Below are 21,950 nucleotides of genomic sequence, written 5' to 3'. Positions count from 1 at the left end.
TACCTTTTAGGCTCATCTAAAGTTGTCCGAAATTTCGATCATTTTAGACCGCTTGAGGACCAAAATCGCGATGTGGCGATATCTCGAAGAAAAACGAACGCCTATCTCGGAAAATGTCATGGTTGTTAATCTTTTCGGATAGCTTTTATGCTGTGAAAAGATGAATGTAAACGGCCGACCTCGATCTTTTGGTACTGCCCGGTTTTCTCCGACAATGACACTTAAGAATTTATATGGGGAACTTAAGAACAATAATCGGTTCGAAATTGTGGCAGGCAAGCTTTCACGTCTGAAATTAGCTATGTTGATCAAACTCCTGTAGTTCCAAAAGGTTAGTGCCCAAAGTGTTTTTTCCAGTTCTCGGTACACTAGCCCTAGTACTAGACATGGATATTGGTCAGGACTCCAGGTCACGTTATACTTTTGAGAAACACTCCTTTAACTAGCAACATGCCCGCTAAAATTTTGCGAAGGCCTTCTGTGGGGCATTTTCAAAAAGTCATAATTTTTCTTCTGCCCGATTTTAAATATTTTACGTTAATCGAAAGAAAAAACATGAAATAAAATCATATGTAAGTTTTATTGTATTTGAGTAAAAGCGTAATTTTTCAGCTCCTTCCGCGCAACGCCTAAATTTGACTCGAAACAGAACGGTTTTACGGTTTTGGACCGTACTCGGAAATCGTCGCCAGAAATATTGAAAAATAGCACTTAAAGCCAAATTATTGTTATTTTTTTTTATCATATGGACTAACTGTTTCACACAGAAAATTCGCAGCAATTCTCTTTTCGGCCGAAAATCGAGTGGTCGGTTCTTACACGGACAGCCTCTTAAGCTGTAAGGTATGGTTGTCCAAGAAGATAAATACCTCTTGGAAATTCAATATCAAACGAGACATTGAGTAAATATGATTCTGTTCCTTATTCTTTTTCAAAGTTCGAAAGGCAAACATCTCCCTTTCAAATTGATATTTTTAATTTCGTGCGCCGTCAGAGACTTAATATCGATGATTACCTTGTCGCAGATCGCAATTTTCGAACAAAGTAAAATTAAAAAGCTACAGTAGGTCTGGTGGATATATCTCCTGATTTCACCTATAAATCCTCTACACATGTAAATCACTTTATACATGTATTTTTAAAAAACAAAAACGTCGAAGACCCCTAATGTCAATGGATTACTGAAGAACTCCATGAACTATAAAAAGTAAGTTCCACGCAAACCAAGCAACTACATGTATTACATTATCAATGACTTACCCAGCTGTTTATTAGGCTATTCTGCCTTCCTTTTTACCTCAAAGAATAATTGGCTAATAAACTAAAATAGAATGAGACTTACAAATCCGCGGAAGTGCAGATGAAAATTCACAATATCCCCAGAATTTAAGTAAGAACCTGTCTCAAAATACAGTTCTGTGACGTTTCCATGTAAATTTAAACAAATGTACTACCGTTTTTCACGGTAGCCGAGCACTAATTCCTTTAATGTTAAGTTGCGTACCAAACTCATTAGGAATTTTAAATTCTTGCAAAAGAACACGAAAGTCAGGATAATTTAGTCCTCAGCAATGAGGGCTATTTTGATAGAGGACTTCCACTGCAGCCAATAGTTTCTAACCATTTGAAGAAATTCAAATTCAGTCTAACAAGAACAGTTCATAAAAGCTGTGGACTTTTGATTGGTTAACCATTAATAATTGGCGTACATCAAGGAAAAAGTTGACAGTGTGCCACTTGGTGCCGTCAAACGTTGTTAGGTAAACGCCCACGGTTTTGCGCATGAGCTGTTTCCTCGTCACGATACAGCACTTACACCTTGCTTTCTGTCAAAATTAACCTTCTCAAACTATTTTTTACAATCAACTTCCCGCTTAATGCTCACTGGAAAAGTTGAAAATTTACAGAGTATGTAAATAACATGTAATTAACATGTAAATAATCAAAAAGAGACTGTAAAGAATAATTTACATGATTTTTCCCCTTTTACATGTTTTGGAGGTTTCATGTAAAAAACATGTAAATATTTCAAGTGAAACATGTAAATGATGAAGAAAACACTGTAAATGTTTCAAAGCAAAGGGCTAAGATCATGTAAATAACATGTAAACTGTTCCTGCAAATACTGTAAATAGCCTGTAAATTTCTTGTGATTCAACCTGGAAACCCGTAAATAACATCTAAATTTAATACAGAAAGGCTGCCATAATAGTGTAAATAACATGTAAATGTTTACACAACATGTAAATTAAAAAAAAGGAAGCTGTAAATAACATGGAAAATGAAAACAGGAGCATGTAAATAACGTGTAAATGAAAAAAGGGAGCCTGTAAATAACATGTAAATCGAAAAAGGGAGCCTGTAAATAACATGTAAATCGAAAAAGGGAGCCTGTAAATAACATGTAAATCGAAAAAGGGAGCCTGTAATAACATGTAAATCGAAAAAGGGAGCCTCTAAATAACATGTAAATGGAAAAAGAGAGCCTGTAAATAACATGTAAATCAAAAAAGGGAGCCTGTAAATAACATGTAAATCGAAAAAGGAAGACTGTAAATAACATGTAAATTGAAAAGGGGAACCTGTAAATAACCTGTAAATTGAAAAAGGGAGCCTGTAAATAACCTGTAAATTGAAAAAGGGAGCCTGTAAATAACCTGTAAATTGAAAAAGGGAGCCTGCAAATAACCTGTAAATTGAAAAAGGGAGCCTCTAAATAACATGTAAATCGAAAAAGGGAGCCTGTAAATAACATGTAAATCGAAAGAGGGAGCCTGTAAATAACATGTAAATGGAAAAAGAGAGCCTGTAAACAACATAGAAATCAAAAAAGGGAGCCTGTAAATAACATGTAAATGGAAAAAGAGAGCCTGTAAACAACATAGAAATCAAAAAAGGGAGCCTGTAAATAACATGTAAATCGAAAAAGGGAGCCTGTAAATAACATGTAAATCAAAAAAGGGAGCCTGTAAATAACCTGTAAATTGAAAAAGGGAGCCTGTAAATAACCTGGAAATTGAAAAAGGGAACCTGTAAATAACCTGGAAATTGAAAAAGGGAGCCTCTAAATAACATGTAAATCAAAAAAGGGAGCCTGTAAATAACATGTAAATCGAAAGAGGGAGCCTGTAAATAACATGTAAATGGAAAAAGAGAGCCTGTAAATAACATAGAAATCAAAAAAGGGAGCCTGTAAATAACATGTAAATCGAAAAAGGGAGACTGTAAATAACATGTAAATCGAAAAAGGGAGACTGTAAATAACCTGGAAATTGAAAAAGGAAGACTGTAAATAACATGCAAATCGAAAAAGGGAGCCTGTAAATAACATGTAAATTGAAAAGGGGAACCTGTAAATAACCTGTAAATTGAAAAAGGGAGCCTGTAAATAACCTGGAAATTGAAAAAGGGAGCCTCTAAATAACATGTAAATCAAAAAAGGGAGCCTGTAAATAACATGTAAATCGAAAGAGGGAGCCTGTAAATAACATGTAAATGGAAAAAGAGAGCCTGTAAATAACATAGAAATCAAAAAAGGGAGCCTGTAAATAACATGTAAATCGAAAAAGGGAGACTGTAAATAACATGCAAATCGAAAAAGGGAGACTGTAAATAACCTGGAAATTGAAAAAGGGAGCCTGTAAATAACCTGGAAATTGAAAAAGGGAGCCTGCAAATAACCTGTAGATTGAAAAAGGGAGCCTCTAAACAACATGTAAATCGAAAAAGGGAGCCTGTAAATAACATGTAAATTGAAAAAGGGAGGCAGAAACCCTGTACGACAAATAACTTGTAAATAATAGCTTGAAGAAAAATTCATGGAATGTAGTTTTATTTTAATCAAATCTGTTGACCTTAATTATAATAGTAGAAAATACGCAAATTTATACAGAATCAGAAGTTTATTGCAATCAGAACAAACTCAGTAAAATTCAAATAGTTTTTATATGCCATGAATAAGGTTTACAATGTATACATTGCAACAAATAAAACATGTTTTCTTTTCTTTGTATCCATAACAAGACGACTTAAATGTAATTTTGTGTAAGGCCAAAATATTTTAAAATATCATGACTAAGCTCCTTTAACCGGATTCAAGCACTTTTCAAGAAGACTACTAAGATTTAAGACCTTTTCAAGATTGTGCGAAACCATGTCATATTCAGCTCTATTTAATTCATAAATAATAAACTGATTAAGAACTATACTGTTGTCAGCTACAACTAGTAAAAATTTTGCAATTTAGGTGTATTACTAAATTAGAATTGTTTGCAAATGGATACCTGTCTTAAATATATACTAAATTCACAAAGTCAAATGTAGTGTGCTCAACTCCTGATCAAGCGGTCCGGGTTCAAGTCCTAGGCGGGTACATTCTGTTGTGTTGTTGGGCAACACACTTTACTCTCAGTGCCTCTCCACCCAGGTGTATAAGTGGGTACCAGCGAATTTAATGGTGGGGTAACCCTGCAATGGACTGGCATCTCATCCAGGGGGAGTAGAAATAGTTCTAGTTGCTTCCTGCTACAGAAAGCGGGATAACCTCTAGTCTGTTGGGCCACTTGGCTCGTATGCAGACTTTACCTTTACCTTATTATGAAAATTACTGCAGTGTAAGTGTGAAGTATTGATCGACTTTTTTCATAGAGCAAATTGTTCTTTTGAAATAACAGAAAATAGGGAGAAAAAACATTTACCACAAGATAGAGATTGACATTTTAAATTCATCATAAAAACATTCATGCCAAAGGAATGCTACATTGCATAACATAAAACAAGGCTTCTGACATCTTTTAGGCTATGTTTACAAAGTCACAGTTTCCTTCTTTTTCCAAAACTGCACGGAATCCAAACAGTACAAACATTTTGGACCCCTGACAAAACATTCACTGTAAACAATATTCAAAATTTTACTTTTTCTTTTTGTGATAAAAAAAAACTGTACTGCAAAAAAAAAAAAATTCATAGGGGCCTGTTGAAATTGAAAGGCCTATCTAGTACCATAGCTCCCATAACACATCATAAGTTAATAAATTATTCTTCTGGTACTACATGTATGTAAACATAGCCTTTGCTTTTTATGATGAAATCTTACAGCTGCTGTATTGAACAATAAGTATCAACCTAGCAATCTAAGATATTTAAATTTAATGCTAATTCACTAACACAGGTACAGTGTAGGTAATACTTCAAAGCATTAAAAATAATGTTTAAAGTGGTTGAATTTATGCCAGAAAGTGTTGAAGGTCACCATGTTAGACTGTAATGCACCAGGGGCCCATTTCTCGAAGGTCCCAAAAAGTTTTTGCACCCAGAAAGCCATACCAAAATCTGAAATCTTATGCTTACAGAGCTGTTTTATTCGCTTATTCTCAATATGAACTGAGGTTTCCTTCACACAAGAAGTTTCAGGCGTATACAGCTCTTAGTTTTTAGACACAGCTCAATCAAAGATGGCTTTGTGGGCCAGAAATGTTTCCAGGGCCTTCAAGAAATGGGCCTTGGACCCCTTATAGAGTCATAAGTACTGTAGACTTCTCAGTGGCTGATTTTTTTTCCTGATCAAGCATCAATGCCAAGGAGTATGCATGTATTGACCACTCTCAATTTTACTTCATTCTACAAGTAACATAAAACATTTCGTTAAATAAGATAAGTTATGTCTGAGTATGAATCAGCAAATTCTGTGTATGATATCAATCAGCGAAGTTTACACTGGACTTATTATTTTGTTTCTTATCATTTAATTAATACTGTGACCTTTGAAATCGGACTGTAGCCGGTCATGTTGACCGGCCAAAGTGATTTTAGCTTGGTCACGTCTCATTTCTGACTGGTCAAGATATTTACGAAAAAATCAAGTACACGTAATGTGAGCCAAATTAAACCCACAAATGTAGTTTGTTTGTTCCAGTCACTGCTAGACCGTTTAAAAATTGGCTTAATATTTTTCTGAATGGATTTAACCCCAGTCACTCGAATGGCATTCCTATTCATCTTGAACACATGAAAAACAGCAAGCGAATGGTCTTTAGCCATTTGAACAGATACATGTATGCATTAGGGTATGTTTTCATTAGAGGTCATAACAAAAAAGAACTTAAAACTCTCAGATTTACAGTTGGGGATTTGATTGTTTATTCAAGAATGAACAACATGACCATCTCAACATGACATGACTGGTCAACATGACCGGCAAGTGAAGTTTTTGGCCGGTCAAGTCACCATTCTGGCCAGACATTGCCCATTGACCGGCCATTATTTTGAGCCCTGAATATTCATCAATCAAGCAGATCTTACATCTACATCTGTGGCTACTGTGTGACAAAAAATTTGCATCTCTGATTGGAAGGCACTGAATGTCAGAGGATGTAGAAGAACTAAACTCAAAATCTGTGGCAGTAAATATTCAATGTTCACTATCTCCTACATTGTAATATTCATGCACAATAAATCAAACTCCTATCAAACAATGTTTAAATAATAAGTCAAGTTATTTGCAAGCACGATTTGATTGTTTCTTATGCACACTTATGCTCTATTGGTGGACAGAGGTACAGATGATGTCATAAAAATTTGTTTTTGTTTCTTTGTGATGTATTACGAAGCAGATAATGATGTTGTCATGCATCAGTTCAGTAATAGATCACAGAAGACATCAAAATGTGGTAAGAACATCAGTGACACGCCTGAAAAATTCACAGATTCTGTGAGACACTCTGGTAATGGCTTACATGAATATTTTTGGTTTTTACCGCATTTTGATGTTATCTGTGATCTACTCAAGGCAGGAAAAAACGTAGGTCTGATTTCCTCAGCCAAGTAAATTTTGCCCTTGGGCAAGTGAAAATAGAAGTTCAGTGGCCCGGTGGGCAAGTCAAATTACAATGTAGCCTCAGTAGTCTTGTGAGTCTGACTAAAAATGCCAGCTTGATAAATGATAATTTCCAGTCATTCCATTTCAAAACTTAAGATCTAAAGACTAAAGATTAGTTAATTATTAGGTTGAAAGCAAGAATTAGTTAGGAATCCGAGCGTACTTCATTCGCATTTGTCCTCTGATTTCCTTACTGGCCACCCCACTGGCAACTAATATTTAAGTGGGGGCAAGTGGAAACTGAAATTGACTGGCCCACTGGGCAAGTGACTTACAATTTTTTTTCCTGCCCTGCTACAGATGCATGAACAGATGCATGACACATGAAACCTACATGTATTTGGTAAGAGCCCAATTTTGTAAAAGTAAAATGTACAGCTGTAACAGGGCTCTAAAGTGCTGTCTCATCATCCCAGGGTAAGGCAATCTATTGAAATCGATCCATAAATTGATATAAATCAATAAATTGAAATTAATGTAAGTGTTATCAGTGCTATCAATCAATTGAAAGAAATTCATACTCACATGCTAGAGAAGTTTCAAGTTATCGATTTGATTTTACCAAATTTATCAGTCATTACAGAATCAATTGAAAGTTGGTCTCTCTTTGTTACTTCACATAAACTGTAGAAAAATTGTGTCCCTCAACACAATGTGCGATTGTAACTTTTTTATGTAGATTTCAAAGGCACTACCAAAGACCCCCAAAACATAGTCCCCAATACATGTATGCCAGCAAACTATTCTGTTTACAAGATACGATGTTATGTTTTTACGCATTTGTATTCATGATTTCATATTTCACTTTATATCTTTTGTTCATTTCTTTCTTAATAAATGTTGCTTAAAAGATAAGCTAGTATCAGCAAAATTGATAATGCTTATTGAAAAGTTGATCACAATCGATTACTCATGACAAATCCTCTTATTGATTTCTGATATCATTGACTAATTTCTATTGATTGTTATGAAATAATTGATTGACTATACTGTGTCGTCCAAGACAAGTAGATTTTCCTGCCTGGGCAAGTTACTCTTCCTTTTTTTCAAGTCCTGTGTAGTTTTCATGACAGTTTGAGGTACATGTATACCTCTTTATAAAGTATCATAGTGTCTTTTTTTTTGTGAAAGAAAATTCCACAACATTTAACTTACTATCAGCACCAGTGGGTGCAATGTCCATGTACAGTTGTGTATAACAGCATATTGTAACTTGCATGTAGGTACAACTGTAGACACTTGAGTAACTTCAGAATACTTACTCTAGCATAAGAGAAATTTCTCTGCTGAAGATGGCACGTTACATTTTAGCTTACTAGCATTCACATCAGAGGGCAACATAACCTTACAAGAACATGCATCAGAAGGAATCATAAGGTGCATATAAGCCAATAACAAATGTCGCATGCTCTTACTCAGTTATCGAGAACAGATAATAACAGATAATAAAGCTCTTTATGCACGGCAGGTAAACATCACCAAAGTCGATTCCACAAGCAATGTAACTTCTCCTTGATAATGACACATTCACAACCGAAGGCAAAACGAAATGTATACGTATCTTGACGTTACTTTACTCTACTCGTTCAATTTATGCAAAACTTGCTTACCTGTCGTTGTTGTTGCCTGTAATCGCTATCTTCAGCTTCTGGGTAACGGAAAACTTTACCTTGAAACCGTGCACGGTGACGAAGAGAAGGTAGAGTGGATTTTGGCCCGCTAAAACAGAGCTCGAGTTTGATGCAAGTTCCAACGAACTGCCAAACATCGCGGGAGAACCGAGAGAACCTGGTACCTAACATGAAGACCGCTGATTCCCGCTTGTTGGAGATCGGGCACTCACAAGGCTTGTATGCTCTTATAAAGAGACTGGGATAACAGTGATGGCAATGAAAGCACAAAACGGTAGAAATCACCAAACAAAACAAAACAAAAAAAACAGTGAACATGCAAGGGCAGACTTAGTTGTATTAATCTTACTTGTAGAATGTTCATGTTTCGGAATATTTAACGCTCTAAGTCGATGATATTTCGTTCATTCTCAACGCTTCAGGGGCACAACTGTGACCTGGAACTTTCGCGATATGAGAAATGTAATGTCTGTTGTTTTCGGATTGTTAAAAACGTCATATTGGCTACCGAAAAAAAGTCAGCTATCATTTTCGGAAAAGCGATAAGTCCTAACGTTTTCGGAAAATGGACAAAAAAGCCCTAATAAGTTCGAGAATACTCAAGCTCCTCTAGAATAACCGAACAGATAATTTTTTTTTTTGCGCAACCTAAAATTAACCTACAGAGCTTTGAAAGTACACCAGATAGCCTAAAACAGCGTTTAAAAGCATTCGAGAGAAAACGATCGTTGGGTGTCCCTTATGGTTACCTGCCTAACCTAACTCCGCGTCAATTCAAACTCGATCACCAGGGCTCTTTCCGTCTTGAACTCTCACAACACGTGACGCTTTCATGGTCGTTCATGAATAAATACGTACGTGTCCGAGAATTAATTTTTCTCTTTTCTAGAGACGTAAGCTTGGGACGCCTGCATGTGCAGTAACAATTCTAGTTTTATTTTGTCGTTGTGGATGCGCGGAAAGTTCACAAGAAGACAGCTTAGTGCGGTGTCGATCAATGCAGCGATTTAGTTTGGTGCATACCTTCTAACGCAACTTCAATTTAAAGCACAGTGCAGCACACACTTGGACTTTAGAGAACTTCAAATGCTTCAACGTAAAAGGCACCTTAATGGAGGCTTCACGGTAGGTTTACGGAGCTTTACGGCGGTGTTACATTTTAACTTTACGCGCCTTTAAAAGGTCCCATTTATATGTTCTCGGTTACCCGAGACAACCCTTCCTCTCTCTCTCTCTCTTACATGTTTTTAACAGGCTATTTACAGCCCCCCACCGCACCCGTGCAACTTCTAGGTTTTCCATTTACATGGTTTTTACATGTTTATTACAGGCTCCCTTTCTTTCATTTACATTGTTTTTACATGTTTTTTACAGGCCCCCTTTTTTCATTTACATGGGTTTTATATGTTTCTTACAGGCCCCCTTTTTTCATTTACGTGGTTTTTACATGTTTCTTACAGGCCCCCTTTTTCATTTACATGGGTTTTATATGTTTCTTACAGGCTCCCTTTTTTCATTTACATGGTTTTTACATGTTTCTTACAGGCCCCCTTTCTCATTTACATGGTTTTTACATGTTTCTTACAGCTCCCCTTTTTTTCATTTACATGGTTTTTACTTGTTTCTTACAGGCCCCCTTTTTTCATTTACATGGTTTTTGCATGTTTCTTACAGCCCCCCTTTTTCATTTACATGGTTTTTACATGTTTTTTACAGGCCCCTTTTTTCATTTACATGGTTTTTACAGGGTTACAAACATAACATTTCCAGACTTTTTACAGCATTCGCTTGAATTATTTACACGTTTCTCACATGGTTTAGCAAAGCAATTTACATGTTTTTTACAAAGGCAGATACTGTAAAAGTGCGTAAAATATTTTACAGGTTTTTACATGTTCTTCAAATGATCATTGTCGACAAAGACAATGTAAATCACTATTTACAGAACATTTACATGCTGTAATAAAAGCTGTAAATTTCCTGTAATTTTATTTTACAAAACCCTAAGATGTAAATTGTAATTTGCAAAGAATGTAAATCAAGATTTACATACTGTAAATTAAAATTGACATGTCCATGTAAATTTGCAACTTTTCCTGGGGAAATTAATTGTGCAGTTTTATTAAAGTGAACTATTTACACACCTTTGAGATAACCGTCAGGTCTTTACAAACTTTTCCGTAAAACCACCATGGAGTATATGAACAACAAGCCTACTCATTCACTGTTTTAAGGAAATAAATTGAAGCAAAACATACTAACCATCATTTGAAACCTTTACTTAAAAATCAAGAGAAAAAAAAAAACAACAACAGATGCTTCTGTGTTGATCAACCCGTCAAATCTGAGGAACATGATGCAAGCTTCTTGATGGATGACGCATCTTAGTCACGAATTATGGCAATATAATCATTCTAAAACTTTTCTTTAAAATATGTCTTGACAGGTTGCGTCAGTTTTAAGTCAACTGAGATATGTCATGTGAAAGATAAGTCCACGATGATTGGTCTTAAAACGGTCAAAAAGTTACAAATTTGGTCACCATCTGTCACTCGCTCCTCATTCTCATATATTGCGATTTACAGAACTCCTATTTTCCTCATCAAGTAACGATACGTTGTTATCGGCAAAGTTTAATCGACGTTTCAATCGTTCAGTGAAACTGAAATATGATGAGAACAGAAGCAGCTACAAATAGCTCAGAGAACGCGACTGGTCCATCAAGAATTGTTCCTTCCAAGGCAGAAGGCATGGCATTGTGCACCGCATTTATTTTGATATTTGTATTTATTGTTGTAGGAAACTTGCTCACCATTGTTCTGTTTGCAGTAGACAGGAGCCTTCGTAAGAGAAGTTTGTTTCTAGTCATCAATATGGCGTTTGCTGACCTGATGTTAGGAACTGTGTCCCTACCGCTCTACATTTACATCGTTGGTTACCGTTTTGAACTTTGGAAAGGTGGTGGGTCGATGTCTTTGTCAATTTTCTACGCAATCGTTGATACCTTTTTGTCGCAGGCGTCGTTAATTTCTGCAGCTTTCATATCTGGTGAGAGATTTTACGCCATTTACTGGCCGTTTAAGCACCGAACACTGTCAATGCGAGCATACCGTATTATTATTATTATTTTTACTGTGTGGGCACTGACTGTCGTCGACACCGCCCTCTTGTTTTCATTAAAACGTCAGTCTATGTATTATTGGATGCCATACGTCTTGATTATAACTTCATTATATGTGGCAGTAACATCGGCATTTGGAAAAAGTTTCGACGCGGAAATATCGCTTCACAACAGCAAAACAGAGACTCGCGAAACAAACGCTTAACAAAGACCTTGCTATTTGTGTCTATTCTTGCTTTGTTGTTCTGGATCCCTTTAGTTATTTTGAACAGTTTAATTTTTCTGGATGATGTCCAAATACCGTGGAAATTTTATGACCTGGTGAACATTATAAATTACTCCAATTCGTTTGCAAATCCAGTTGTGTACGCATTAAGAATACCTGAGTTTAGAAAAGCCCTGGTTTTGTGCTGTTTAAGAAAACCAGCGGCGCCAAAGATGCTAAATATTAATAGAAGATGTAACAAGACTCCGGGGACAGAGCTCAGAACTTTACGAACAGACAACAGTCTCCCGCAGCTGAAGTTTAATCAAGAAGTTCTGGATACCAAAGTTTAGAAATTCTGAGTTGATGTTGTAGATGAGACGCTTTTGAATTGTAAAGCGAAACATGTTTTCCGTGATCAGGGAAGCATTCTACATAAATTTGTTTACACGCATATTTTGTCTCTTACGGTAATTTCATTGAAATAGAACTCGCAACAAATTTTCTTTCAAATTTCACCTGTTAGCTGCTTATTTCAAGAGCATTTACATTTTGAAATAAAAAAGGAGGGTTCCGGTATTCGTTTAGGAACAGTGTTCTTGAGAGCAAATGTTATCTTTTCCAAACGCTAGCTATGCTCTCATTTTCTATATTCACTGTCTAGAAAAAAGGTGGTCCTTGCATTCAAACTAAATAAAAAAAAATCGTTTGGTTTAGCAATAGCCACCATTTTGTATATGTTGTGTATGTGCACGCGCTAATGACGCAAAAATCGTGCGTAGTAGGGAGGCGCAATGCAATTCTGAGGAATAACCTTAAGTCCGTTTGTACACCGCCTCTAACCACAATTAAACTACAAGAAATATTTAATTTGGTTCAGGACCATGTAACATGTAAACTTCTATTTAACAAATTTCCAACCAGTCTAAGGCAATAAGGCATGGCATGTTTATTATTTCGCTGAATAATTTTAGGGTTGGTCAAAATTACATGAGCAAGAGAATTTGGGCCAATGTCTCCGAAAAAATCAGAAACCTTGTGCCCTTTTGACGTCGTCCTTCGGAAACATATGTATGACAACGCCTTGCGTGTAAGTGGTGTTTTTACAGCTCACCAAAACAGACCCTCCGATAACAGAAAACTTCCCGGCATTCTTTCGCTTGTTTCTCTCAGCTGCTGTGATGGCTGGAAAGTTTTACACACCTTATGACGTCAACGGTCCTGATTTGCATATTTTGACCGCGCGCGGAATGTCGCACATTTCTTAGTTGAATTGCCCAACTTCGAAGGAGAAAAAAAATTATTGGGCGCTTTTCCGAAGCCCAAAATCGAACATTACCAATCAGAGAAACATAGACTTCAATATTTTAGGGAAAAAAAAGAGGGGAAAATTTCACTTCATAGGCACTTTAAGGACGTTCTTGCTAATTGTTTCTGCGCATCCTTAACACGCACGCAAATTCTCAAGCGCGTCATGCATGGAGTGCGCGCTTAGTGATATCAAAGTGCTCTGTGAGCAAACTCGTGAATTGAAGAGATGAATTAAATTATTTTTTGGATTATCTGGTTAAGGGAATTTTGTGGTTGATTTTCACATTTAGAGTACAAGCAGTAGTTTAGTATTCGCTAATAAGGTACCAAGGAAACAAAGTTACATTTGGATAAGATGCATGGCATTACAATTGACACGATCATGCTATTGCCTAAAAATATGAAGAAAATCTATCCATTAGAAGTTTGAATTTTTTGCAAAATGCACGATCGAATTTCGTTCTTTTTAGCTCTTCGTTTATCTGTGTGGTGGTTTCAAATGCCTATTGAAGGGTTAGTTTTGTGGAAACGTTGGCAACATCTGAAATTATTAACATAACAGATTTACTTATACAAAATATTACTAGGATAGTTTTTCCTCGTTGATTCATCTTTGATATTTTAAGCTAAAAACCCTGGAGACCATGCTGATTTACGCGAACCAATATTTCAAAATCAGACTAGTTTTCCACATGCTTTATCTCTGAAACGAAGTCCGTGACCCTCCCATTTTTTTTTCTTTTCTTAAAACAAGTAATTCTGTCGGCAGTAGAAGTTTGAAGAAAATCTATCGAGCAGAACATTTTCGGGCGAACGTCCTTAATTTAGCGTTCAACGTTTCAGAATTCGGTTCTCGGATTTTGGAGGTAAGCAAAGCGTTCGTTTTGTTCCTGGACCTCTTCATTTCACCTCAGTAAATCCGTACAAGTTTATGAGGTCTGCTATATAGATGCTTCAAGCGAATGCTGAATGCCAGCTACATTGGGCGTCAAACCTCTTTAGTTCGCTCTCTTAAAGGCTAACGGTAAAGCGAGCACGTTTTATTTGAGGGTTCGCGACCGGCTAATAACGGGGAAAGCCGGGAATAATCGACTTGGGGACCTGCATCAATTAGAGAACAAGTTTAATTTGCGTATTAGAATCATCTACTCCATAACTGGAAGTGGAAGGAAATGTTAGTTTTCATGTTCAAAACAATTAACAGGGTTTTGCCTAAAGATAGGCATTTATAACATTGAATTGCCTTTTTAGGGAAAAAATCCAGCATGCGAGAGGTTAACAGTAACCCAAAAAGTTATAGGAAGGCAATGATTTCAAATGAAAATGTCTTGATCCCTCAAAGAATTAAAAGTACGCATCTTTCTTGCTGTATCAAGCTAACTGTATTCAAGCTTGTGAAAGGTAGTTTCAATCACTATGTTCGGTGGTTTGCCAGTTTTGAGTGATTTTTTGAGCGGTTTTTCACTCAACAAAATTTTGAGAGGTTTCAGTCTGGTTTCTCATAGGCCCCAACAAATGCCCCCCCCCCCCCCCCACCCCCATATCGACGAGTTTTTCATTAATTACACAAGTCTGATTGTGTGTTGCGTTTAATGTTCATTGTTAAAGCACTCGCGCTTGTTAGGTATGAGATGGTTATAGCCAACTCAGATCCAAAACGCGCGCTAGTGAAATAACTGTTTGATATTACACTTGGGTGACGCGTGACTAAACCTTGCATGAGTACATGTATTTTACATTGTTTGTCTATATGTTCATTGAGTGTGTAAATTTGTTTTCCTACATTTTTACTAGTTCAAAGAAGCGAATTATTCATGAACAATTTTAGAAACCAGATGAAGCGTTCTGGCACAACCGTTGCTCAGCTTTTTGTGGCGTGTTTTTAACCAGGCAATATTATCCTTTTTGTTCGTTCACCGTGCATTGTGAGAACTTTGTAGTCAATCACAAATAAAACATGCCTTAGCGCTCAAGTTGTCGTCGTTATGCTACAAAAGAATTGTTTTATGCTTTTAGCTGTGCATATATCGAGTTATGGATGCACTTTGGGAGTTTGGAGCTCGTGCTCTCCAAACTTCCCGCGTGCATCCATAACTCGTTATACGCTGTGGCAAAAAGTCACAGAATTTAACGCGGTGAATGTGAAAGAAATATTAAATTCATGATCTTAATAAACCTAGAAAATCGGAAAAAAACATCGGCGGTCTCATCTACCTGTCCAAAACTTGCAGCTAACACCGACTGAGCAAATGTAATTTGGTAGAGACTCTTAGCATGAAGTTAACACACGCCATATTGATAAAAAAACAAACGAACAAACAAACAAACAAACTTCCCTTTCAAAGTATCGGTCTGTTTGCAGCCAACGGAATGTGTGCAACTCTCTTGCAACAATAAAAACAAACTCCAACCTAACAACGGAGCACAATGCAATGCCTTATGCCTTGAAATACTCAATTCTTGATGAACCCTTCGCGTTCTCGGAACTTTTGTCTGAAAGCCAATAATCTGAGGCATTTTGCATCACTAATGAAACATATTGTTGAATGAATGAGTTGCCAGTAATCGGATACCCATGTTTGCGCAAAGAACTCTGGGATCGTCAAGGGGCAAACATTACAAGTCGCTAGAAGGAAATGTATGGCAAAAAGTTGTTTCGACGCCCAAAAACCCGGTTTTGGGGAGAGATCAATGCTTTTTCGCCGTTGTTTTATCGCGAATGGATTTTGGCAATGTGGATACATGGAAAATGTAAGTTTTTGTTTGAATAACCGTGAAATAAGTGATAAAATTTACTGATAAACTCCCTTTTGCTTGCGTGAGGTTTAATGTGAAATACATTGAAGAGAATATTGAAAATTTCGATACACGCTTGATCTCGAGAGGCTACCCGGGGCAAATGGTAGAAAAGACCCTCGGAGAAGTTAAATATAAAGACAGAAAAGAAGCTCTAAAACAGAAATCGAAAATTGCAGAAGGAACTACTACCCTTTGTGTCGGGCAATTTCACTCAACCGTCAATACCAAACTTTGTAAAGCATAATCACGCACAAATGGCACTTTTAAATTCAAATACTAAGAGATATATTCAAGGAGCCACCCTTGATCTGCTATAGAAAAGGAAAATCGCTGAAATACGTGCTTGTAAAAGCAAAACAAAGGCTTTGCGCAACACAGTAGCCACACAGCATGAGTCGCGCGGACTCATTTGTCATTAAATCAACCCCCGACTGTACAATGATCGCCACCGGGCTTATTTCCAGTATTATTTGTATGACTGAGCTTTCAAATAAGCCAGAAGTAACCTGTACACAACTTAAAAGTCTTTACTGGGTTATTTCCTCTCGATTTATACCTAATTAATTTTGTAATATTTTTAGACCATTACGCGATGTAAATTTCACAATAAACCTCACGCAAGCAATTGAGTTTATCGGTAGATTTTGTGCCATATTTCACGGTTATTCAAACAAAAACTTACATATTCCACATATCAACATTGCCCAAATCCATTCGCGATAAAAACGACGGCGAAAAAGCGTTGATCTCTCTCAAAAATCGTTTTCTTGTACCTCAAAACAACTTTTCGCCATACATTTCCTTCTAGCGACTAGCAATGTTTGCCCCCTGACGATCCCAGAGTTCTTCGCGCAAACACGGGTATCCGATTACTGGCAACTCATTCATTAGTCAACAATGATTGTCCCAGAAAAAGGGAAAACACTACAAATTTGACCGTGATGTGCCACTTGGTCACCCTTTAAATTTCCCCGGCTGCAAATGAACTTAGAAACCTTATTTTTCGTAATTTATTCCTCCTCAAAGTTTCATTCCCCCGGCATGTCAAGTTATTAATCGCACGATCCACTTAAAATACAATTATCGACCAAAAATGGAAAACGCATTTACCGTTTTATCAAGGTTGAACATACCTATACTTACGTCTTGACAAAGTGCGTCGACTTTGAAAGTATGGTAGACCTAAAGCATAGCGTCTTAATGGAACATTATTCATTTAGTCCTCGGTGATCGGTCTTCAAAAGTTGAAAAAGCTACACATTTGGCTGTGGTTCCACTTGATCGTTAGTCTTATAAAGTGTGGATTATAAAACTCCTATTTCCTAGTGTAATCTATTGTTACGAAAAATTGTCTAAGTCAAGTTCTAGAACAATCTGGAACCGGAAGTCATTCAGCCGTGACCAATTTGTATAAGAACATTCCAGAACATTCTGATCCTTATGTAATTACTCAGATTAGAAACTGTGTCAAACTACTTAATTTAGCTCTTAATAGAAGTTTCTAGAACTTTAAGCCTCATGTATATTAGAGCGAGAGTTTCTTCTGTAGGAGAGATTGATTTAAATTTGAAGAAGCTTAGTGCTATAAATTCGTGAAGTTACCTTACGGAAATAAATTAGTTTGTTGCTGTTACCAGCGATCCTGAGTTTTGTCTGGAAACAACCCTGCTCTACAACGATACTCGTAACATCTATACGTAGTCATCGGCTAAGGTTTTTCGGGGTTTCAATCGTTCTGTCAAAACTAAAACATAAAATGAATATCACAGCAGCAGCTAACACTAACTCAGAGAACGCGAGTGGTTCATCAAGAATTGTTCCTTACAAGGCAGAAGGCATGGCATTGCCCACCGGTTTTATTTTCCAGCTTGCCTTTATCATTGTGGGAAACTTGCTCACCATTGTTCCGCCCTGTTGCAGTAAACAGGAGACTTCGAAAGAGAAGTTTGTTTTCTGGTAACCAAGATGGCATTTGCTGACCTGATGTTAGCAATTGTGGCTGAATATATTTCCATTTACTTTGTCAGGGCTGTTTATCAGTTTTGGACGACTGGATTCGAATGGATATCTCTGTATATTTTTTCCATGATCGCTAATCCATTTTTCACATCTGCCTCGTTAATTTCTGCGGCTTTTATTTCTGCCGAAAGACTTTACGCCACGTATTGGCCACTTAAACACCAAACACTGTTAACGCGAGCATACCGCCTTGTTAGATTTATGATATGGACACTTGCTCTCGTTTTTGCCGCTATCGGCACAACTTTGAATCTCTTTATTTCAGCCAAACGTTCTACATACTTTTGGACGCTATACATCCTGATTCTAATATTCATCATATGTGGCTGTAACATCGCCATTCGTAAAAGTTTCAACAGGGAGGTGTAGTCACACAATAGCCAAGACGATCCTCATAAAACAAACCCTATAGGTCATTCCCCTGAAATAGAACCTGCAGTGAGATTTTTGTGAAACTTTGCCTATTGATTGTTTATATTATAGGAACTTAAATTTTGAAACAAAAATGAGGGGTCTCCATGTTCGTTTAGCAGCAGCAGCACCTTGTTTACATCCAATAAATCCTTATAATAGCACCATGATTGTCGTCACGATTGCTCGCTAAATTCACGTTTCCGACGATTGTTTTTTTGTTCTACCCTGAGAATCGGTCCATATTTATTTCACGCAGAGAAATTTATTACTCAATTCAAACCAACAGAAAAAAATGATAGGTCACCTTACTCGTTTACGATAAAATGACGATTTACCTCTATGGCGAGGTCCAGCCGTAAAGAAAAAGCCGCCATTTTCTAATGCGCGCGAGCTAATCAGACGTGAAATTATGCGCAGTAGGGATGCCCAAAGCAATACTGGGAATGACCTTAACAAAGACCTAGGTAAACATAATTTTGTAGTTGATCAAAATATACAGTTAAGAAAGAGAATTGGCAGCACCTGTGGATATATTATGATAAATAAGGACGAACTATCAAAAGATGTGTGTCCGTTTCCACATCTGTAATAGGAACCGTATTCCTTGAAGAAGTGTACTGAGTTTTCTTTAAATATACATTTGTAGAGGCCTGAGTTCAAGTTTGGTGACTAATTTATGACCGTTGAATTCGAAGCATGTAACTCCCAGAAGAAATTAAGTGAAAACAGAACTTAACGTTTTTGTCCACACTCGTCATGTGCGGACTTTCAGACTGTACTGATCATCCCTCTTCCAAAACCATTTCACTTTTTACAAAATCTCATGCAGCTTTCTAAGTAAGTTTTGTCCTTCGATTGAAAATAATGTACTTTTCTAACCATTTACGGTTGAAACGCGGTAACTCCTTGCAATAGTCGTCATGCGAGCTAGAGTCATGCTTTTTAAACTGTTTCCCCCAGGTTTGAGGCCGGTTAAAAAAGCGTTGATCAAACAAAGCAACAGAAAACGGTCTTCCCCCAATAGAACACGAAAAGACCCAACAGCCAGAAACGGTTGATTCCAATAGAACACGACCTAAATGTATTCTATATATTTTGTTTTTTTTTCGCTTGGCTAGTGAGGCTAAGAGAGTGTTCCTAGGTCGCTAAAAGGACAATTACTGGCTCAAGAACAAGTTCAGCGCACTGTGTAACATTGAATTTTCATTCCAAGCCCATTTGTTTTACCGAAACTGAAATTTAAGACAAAAGAGCGCCAATGGTTATTTGATGGTCATTATTCAAATTTGTGGGCCATAAAATGGACAACGAAAACAGATGCCGCATCTTTATCACTTCATTAACACTGGGCCGCTAACAATGTGCACTCAATTGCCAATCTAACTCCAAGTGGCATGCTAAAACCAACTTCAAATCTCTAAGTTTACTTTCCCCGTCGGAAAGACTTATAACCTTGACTTATAAACTCCAGTTCATAGAGAATTAAGCTGTAAGGTATAGTTCCTTAAAGGCAAATACTTTTTCAAATTCAAGATCAAACAAGGCATTGAGTAAATATGATCCTGTTCCTTATTGTTTTGTAAAGTTAAAACGGCAAACATTTCCTTTTTAAATTAAAATTTTTAATTACGTGCGCCGCCAGAGACTAAATATCGATGATTAGCTTGTGACAGATGGCAATTCACGAACGCAGCAAAATTAAAAAGCTACAGTAGGTCTGGTGGATATATCTGCTGTTTTCGCTTTTAAATCGCTCTGCACATGTAAATCACTTTATACATATATTTTTGAAAAAGAAAAATGTCGAAGACTCCTAATGTCAGTGGATTGCTGAAGAACTCCATGGGCCATAAAAAGTAAATATTGATGCAATATTGATGCAATATTGATGCAATATTCATATTCATTTATATTTATGACGTACCCCTAATGTCAATGGATTGCTGAAGAACTCTATAAACAATAAAAAGTCAAAATCCATCCAAACCGAGCAACTACATCTATTAAATTATCAATGTCTTACCCAGCTGTTGATTGGGCTATTCTTCCTTCCCTTTTAACTCAAAGAATAATTGACTGATAAACTAAAATAAAATGAGACATTTAACAATCACGAAAATGCAGATGAAAATTCACAATATCCCCAGAATTTAAGTAAGGACCTGTCTCAAAATACAGTTCTGTGATATTTCCACGTAAATTTAAACAAATATACTAGCGTTTTCTACGGTAGCCGAGCACTAATTTGTTGATTATTCTGTTTCGGACCAAGCTCATTGTGAATTTTAAATTCTTGCAAAAGGATATGAAAGTCAAGATAATCTAGTACTCAGGAATGAGTGCTATTTTGATTGAGGACTTCCATTGCATTTTTTTGCAAAAATTTATTTCATAGTCAGTTTTAAAAGCAAATTGTTTCTAGGCATTTGAAGAAATTTAAATTCAGTCTAGCAAGAACACTGCATAATAGCTGCGGACTTTTGATTGGTTAACCTTTAATAACTCGCGTACATCAAGGAAAAAGTTGACAATATGCCACTTGGTGCCGTCAGACGTTGTTACGTAAACGCCCACGGTTTCGCGCATGAGCTGTTTTCTCGTCAAGATGCAGCACTTATACCTTGCTTTCTGTCAAAATTAACCTTCTCAAACTATTTTTATGGATAATTTTTTTAAATTTTGAACATTTTAGCGTTTTAAATTTTGTTTAGAATTCTCGTGTAAACTTTCCAATGGATCTCCAATATGGTTGCAGTATCCTCATTATAATTTTGCATTGTACATATAGATCTGAATTGGAATTAGTGATCAACAGAACTTCAAGCTGCACAAGCTATTGTTTTAATAAAGGATCGTTTCGCTTTCTCTTTTGTAACTAGTAGAGCAGACTTTTCTTGATTCTCCAAGTTTCCTCAGCATAAATTTCCTCGATCGATCCATCGATGCTTCGCGATCTTTTTAATTATAACCTGCCTGTTTAATCTTTGAAATAACTAATTTTATAATTTTATGGCCACTAGCGTAAGCAACCCAAATTCAGAATAACAAAAACAGTTTACAAAGCTGATGTCACCTAACATTAGCTTTTCACTAAATTTACTAGTTATTACAACGATGATTAGTAAATTTTACAACGTGAAATGTCCATTCGTGCTGCCGCCTTAATTCGGTTTTTCTTTCAATCGCCTTGGGTCAAAAATTCCACTTAGCAGATTGTTATTTGTAGTGAGCACAAAATAACAAGGCGATAAAAATGTCAAAGATACGGACGAGTTCCACAAAATATATTAGCACGTTTAGCCAGGCAGGCTCAGTGACCCGTTAATAACTGTGCCTTAAAAAGTACAAATACAAGATATAAGCCACAATATAAGCTTTTCTTAAGAGGAATTCGTCCATCATTTCTAAGTTTATCTTTAATGATTGGCGTATATTAAGGAAAAAGGTGACTACATGTCAATTGATGCCCTCAAACATTGTTAACTCCTTCGGCTTTGGGTATTAGCTGTTTCCTCGACACGTTTGAAAATTGAAGGCATCCCACGACACAGTACGTACACCTTGCTTTCACAT

General features: G+C 36.7%; 1 protein-coding gene and 1 pseudogene across 1 annotated transcript in view; one reads left to right on the top strand and one right to left on the bottom strand.

The window, feature by feature from the left end:
* Positions 1–21,950, bottom strand: part of LOC145461481 (uncharacterized) — a 479,224-nt gene that overhangs the window by 397,619 nt on the left and 59,655 nt on the right.
* LOC145464201 (adenosine receptor A3-like) lies at positions 11,178–12,187 on the top strand (annotated as a pseudogene).

Source organism: Orbicella franksi, chromosome 1 (assembly GCF_964199315.1).
Source record: "Orbicella franksi chromosome 1, jaOrbFran1.1, whole genome shotgun sequence".
Lineage (NCBI taxonomy): Eukaryota > Metazoa > Cnidaria > Anthozoa > Scleractinia > Merulinidae > Orbicella > Orbicella franksi.
Note: the sequence above shows the minus strand (reverse complement) of the source record. Positions and strands in the feature narration are given on the sequence as shown.